Source organism: Hibiscus syriacus, unplaced genomic scaffold (assembly GCF_006381635.1).
Source record: "Hibiscus syriacus cultivar Baekdansim isolate YM2019G1 unplaced genomic scaffold, ASM638163v2 tig00001644_pilon, whole genome shotgun sequence".
Lineage (NCBI taxonomy): Eukaryota > Viridiplantae > Streptophyta > Magnoliopsida > Malvales > Malvaceae > Hibiscus > Hibiscus syriacus.
In genome coordinates, this window is record NW_024061878.1 from 3,437,903 (window position 1) to 3,443,391 (window position 5,489).

General features: G+C 34.3%; 1 long non-coding RNA gene across 1 annotated transcript; it reads right to left on the bottom strand.

Moving 5' to 3' along the window:
* Positions 1–534: 534 nt before the first annotated feature.
* LOC120128815 lies at positions 535–1,764 on the bottom strand. The gene is made up of 2 exons (XR_005516667.1): positions 1,583–1,764; positions 535–764 (listed from the first exon to the last, which is right to left on the bottom strand). It is a non-coding gene; the product is annotated as an uncharacterized LOC120128815 (long non-coding RNA).
* Between the last annotated feature and the right edge of the window lie 3,725 nt (positions 1,765–5,489).

Here is a 5,489-nt window from a genome sequence, read left to right on the forward strand (position 1 = left end):
TGCACAGACCAAAATTCATGTATAATTATAATATTTCTCTATAATTAAAATACTCAAGAGTTTCATCACTTTATTACGAATAAAAGAAATGAAACAATGGATTGTTGTAGGACAATAGTAGTTTGAAATGGTAAAAATTAGTGTAAAACGTAAATGTTGGACTAAATGTATCTCGCAATTTTAACACGGCACTGTACATCATATATAAATACATAGCACAAAATAATACCAATATAGTACGAATTGCCAAATAACAATTGATAAACCCTTTACTGTTGGCATCCAAAGCTACCTGCCAAAGTGAATTCATACTGTTTCAGCAAAGAGAAACAGGCATTGCATTGCAAAGCAAGTAAGTCCATTCAACTGTTAAGATAGTGCATGATTCCAAATACAATGCGGCAAATATTTGCCAAATTTCAGTACACTAATAGTTGGCTATGTTGCCCGAACACTTCATTTTGTTAACTTTTTGTGTTCGAAATTTGTTCGGACATTGATATAAGAGTATGATCCTCCAAATATACAAAAAGGGGGAAAATTTGAAAGAATTCCCCCAAGTCTGGATAACATAAATAGTTACAAATTACAATAACACTACTTTTATCTAAGGAAAATGAAGAGGGCAATGCAATGCATACCTTGTTCTTTGTTAAAAAAAATTACTCCTTGAGAATTCAAGGGACAATAAGCAGGCAGTGTGTCTTCCTGGTTACAAACTAAAATCAATCGTAATATATTTCCCCCCAGAAAGCTTTCTTGGCCTGTCATCAATGTAATGAAGATGCTTAACATATTCGTCAGTTTAAGTTCTTTCTTAAGGTATATTATGCTGCTATGATTAGTACTTTTTCTTTAAAAATCCGTGGCCAACATCAAAACGCAATGCATACATGGACCTGGGGTTGGAAATATGCTCTAATATCATGAAAATCAATAAATAAAAATAAATAAATTTATCGGCCTTTGGTATCAAACACTCGTACTTCAGTCCGAGTACCTAGTATAAATGAAGTCTATATTGCTTATAGATGAAATTTTGGAAAAAATCATCTTGAATTCTTGATCAATGAAGTTCTTGCCTTTTTTCTTTTTTGAAAAAACAAAATCACCAAGGTGCCAGACATAACACCACACAACTAAGACTGAGCCAATATAAATGGAACATTTCCAAATCTAGATGTTAGTGTTTTTAAACTAAACTAGAATATACCCTCGCTAAGTTTCGGGAAATCAAAGTAAAGTTATAAATATAAATTTTCTTGAAGGTAACATAATATTACATATCCTCCAAACTCCTTTAGAAGTGCCTTCTTTTTTGTGTGTTTGGGGGGGGGGGGCTTTATTTCTAATTATTTTTCATGGCATTATCCATGTATCCTCATCAAAGAAACGTCAATCTTAAGTTCAACAATATCATTCAATTGGAGACTACTTTTATAGTATGTATAGATGTGCAGAATGGAGATGACACTGAAAATCCAGTTGTAAAATGGACAAAGGAGATAACTATGCGCATGGATACATTTATTTTAAGGACAAAAAAGGGGACTAAAGATTGAATCTAGAACGCATATCTTACTTGCTCAAGAGTCAAAAACATAACCACATTCCAAGATGCTAGCCGGCTAAAATTAGGAACAAAACCCTTGTAAAAGGCAAGGAATCCCTGTGATGCATCAATTACCAAAGTTACTACTCGATATAATAAAGCTTTTCTAGGAAAAAGTTTGTTTCTATCAAATTGTCACAAGATGACTCTTTGAGAAAAGGTTAGCGATAAACATGTAATGAACCGAAAAATCCAGATATTTTACAAAGCTTGAAGTTAACTAAACAGAGGGATAGTAATAATGCTAAAGGTAAAATGTTTCAGCCCAGAAACATGCAAACAGTTATAGTTCAGACACAAATTTTGGCACTCACAATACTTTTAACTATCAAGAAAATCGAGCAAGAGGAAAAAGAGAGATGAAGGAATCTAGATAAAACAACCAGAAAATCAACATAACTCATTCTTCGAAGTTCTAATGAAACAATCAAGGGTGTTTTTGTAGGCACCATCCCCCATCATTCTCGATTTTACCTGGAACATAACAAGCAGATCCATACATCCCACATAAGTTTCATTACATTCGTTTATGTGATATCGAGCTCCAAAATCTTCTATAAGCAAAGCCTTGTGTGTTCCTGTGATGCTTAGAAGACAAAATAGACTAAACCTGAAGTATCAACATGGAAAAAGAGACGCAATTTAAACCGTGTTATACGTGACCATGGCACATCATCTTCTTTAACAGCATCAACCAAGAACACCGGTGCACTTTTTCACGTAATGGCACAATGGCTCAGTAATATCCAGTGGTTCTCATCTTTTCTCTAAGGGTAACCAATCAGAACAGTTTCATAAAATAGTACCATTCAGAAAAAGCTGGTTTAAAAGAGGCAAAACTTTGAATCAGAAACAGAAAAGCAAGATTATAATAAAATTTAGTTTCATGAATGGTAATGCAGAACCTTTTAGTCATTTATATTTTTCTTTTACTTCAGTAATATTTATTAACTATAAGATATTACAGATGACTAAGTTTAGACATCTTTAGGGTTTCAATTTATAAGCCTATGCTTTCTAAAGTTCCAACTTCTTTCTTGCTCATCTGTTCAGCCCTAATTCTATTCATTAAATACTGTTTTCCCCTTAAACCACATCATATGGTGTCAGAACTACAAAACCATGAACACAAATGGTTATGTAAAACAAGAAAGCTAAGCATAAAAGGAAATAAAAGCAAGTATGGGAAACACCTCTCTGAATGTTGAGTGAACAATTTTAAGCATTGAACAAGAATGGTTCAATTAATACTTGAAGTATCTATAATACCACGTTACATCAATTTTATGAAAACAAGTATCCCGTATCAATGTTTTAATACTACCATCTAAAACAAGTATTCCATATCAGCACAAAAAAAATTCTGCCAAGAGTATCCTCGACTTATGGAAATTTATAATTGAAATAGCTGCAATTGAACATACATTCCTTACAAAATGGCCAAGCATCTAAAATCGCGCTGGGCTAGTACCACATGGCCTAATTCCCACAAAGATTGATGCTTTTTTACAGCACAAAACATTTTAACATTCAATAAAATACCCAGAAACAAGGAGCTAGAGGAAAAAAGAAACTGAATCATCAACAAGCGAATTAAGCAACTATAAAAGGCAGGCGTAATAGTAAGCAATGAGCTGCAGATGAAAACATTAAAAAGAAGAATTATGCATATAACTACCAACTTAACTAAAAAAAATGTCATCCTTTTCCCCACTAAAATAGCAACCAAGACCCAAAATAATCACGAATGACAAAACAAAATAAACAGAAAAGAAAAGAGCATATGTAAATTTTATACCATAGATCGTGAATACCTCAGCAAAACAAGCAGCAAAAGCACTGCAAATAAAAGTTTCAGCGAAGGAAAACCTGAGATCTTCCATTAGGGACTGAGAATGAGAAATGGGTAGCCGAGATCTGGGCCAATAAAAGGAAAGAAATTAGTTGAGTGACGGTGAAACAACGAAAGAAGAGTGAAAGCAAGATAAATAAGAAACTGGGTAGTTAAAAAAATGCCTTCATTCGCAACCATTGAAGGTTGTGTAACTGGAAGGTTGTGTAACTGGGTTTTTCACTCGCTTCCATCTTCTTTCTTTTATTTACATTAATTTTTGCGATAAAACATTAAATTATCGTTTTATTTCACTTGTAGAAGGTTGTTGGTTTTGTCTGTATCGTATCATATCTGATTATCATTGTTTTTGTTTCCCTTTATCTAGAGCTGACATATATGTATAATGTATTTGTCGCAACCGTCTTTCGGTTGAGTCTCGGAATTGGACTTCGACTTGAAAATATGGATTGGAGTCGCCACCGACCACTTTAAAACGAATTTAGGTGGGTCGGACACCATCTTACCTGATCTGCGTTGTACCAGAAACGTATCGGGTTCGGGAGTCGGTTACGGTCAAGGAAGGATTAGCACCCTTGAACCGCCCTTTCGGTACCAATTAATTTATCGGTTGTCTTTAATTGCGAAGAATTAGAAATTTAAATTAAAATTTAAAAACCGATTTATATTACTTACCTTTGATTGATTGGAAAAAATGTTAGACAATAAATAAATAAATAAATAAATGTTAAATAAATAAAATAAATAATAAATGAAAAGGAAAAATAATAATAATAATTTAAAAATGTTTAAAAAAGTTAAATTTTAAAAGCAATAGAATAAAGAAAAATATGAAGAAAGAAGAAAAAAAAAATTAAAGAAAATAATAAAATAAAGTAAAAAACTTAGAACATCAAATTGAAACAATTAAAATTAATGGGTTAAATTGATATTAAAAATGAACTGCAAAAGTAAAAATAAAAAATTAGTGGGCCAAATCATAATTATTAAAATATTTTTTCATGCAAAATAAATAAATAAATAAGAGGTCACAATGGAGTAACTCTTGAAGGGCCAAGATGATAATTTACCCTTGAAAATTCCAAAAGCAATGGCTCCCACGTGAATGCCGTGAACCTTTCTCCAATAATTGTGAAACCAAATTTAAATTTGGTTCATTCTTCCTCTTTACAGTCTACACGACATAAAAACAGAGAGGTCATCTCGTCTTAGCTTCAATGTTCAGAGGTCGGCAATGGAACCACCGTGGTGCTCGTCGCTGGACACCGTTCGACCCCAAATTTCACGGGAGGTCTCGTCTCGATGCGGAACACGGATCCGACCTCCGTTTTGCGAGGAACAGTCTCTAACTTGACAAAAAGGTCGTCAACTGTTTAACTTTCTCCACTCCGATTTACCACCTTCCGCCGCTGGATTGTCAAAATTTCCGGGTATGTCGTTTTCTAGTCTCTCCTCTACCTTCTTATTTTGTTTTGCATGTCTCGTTGGTGGTTAATGCTTCCATCGGATTTTATTCGAGCAATCACAATGTATGTAAAAAAAGCATGAAACAAAAGGGAAGCTTTTAACTAAAAGAAACTCTTTTATTGACTTTGATGATTGAGTTACAATGACTGGATTTCTCTAGTAATCCCCTTTTTTCAGAGTCGAATGTGAGTTCCCCTTCGTGTTTCTTGTGTTTTTGCATGTAATTTCTCTCCAAAAATCCCCCTTTATGAGTTTGATTACAAGCCTATTATACAAAAAAAATGCATGCTTGTTTTTAGTCCAATTTCAGTTCTAATCAAACTCTACTACCCCTATTGTTTGATATCCACGGTTGTTGCTCATGGCCGAGAGAACCGGGCTTTGTTGAGCAGTTGGTGTCTCACATTTCACGTCGGTTGGAGGTCGAGAAGAGTGGGGGTCGTTGCGTGAGAAACGACATGCAAGGAGGGACCTCGATCGAGACATGACATGCGACGCTAGGGTTCTGAAACCCTAGCTGATGCGGATGGAACGCGTCTTGGATCTTGGCTGGGCCAT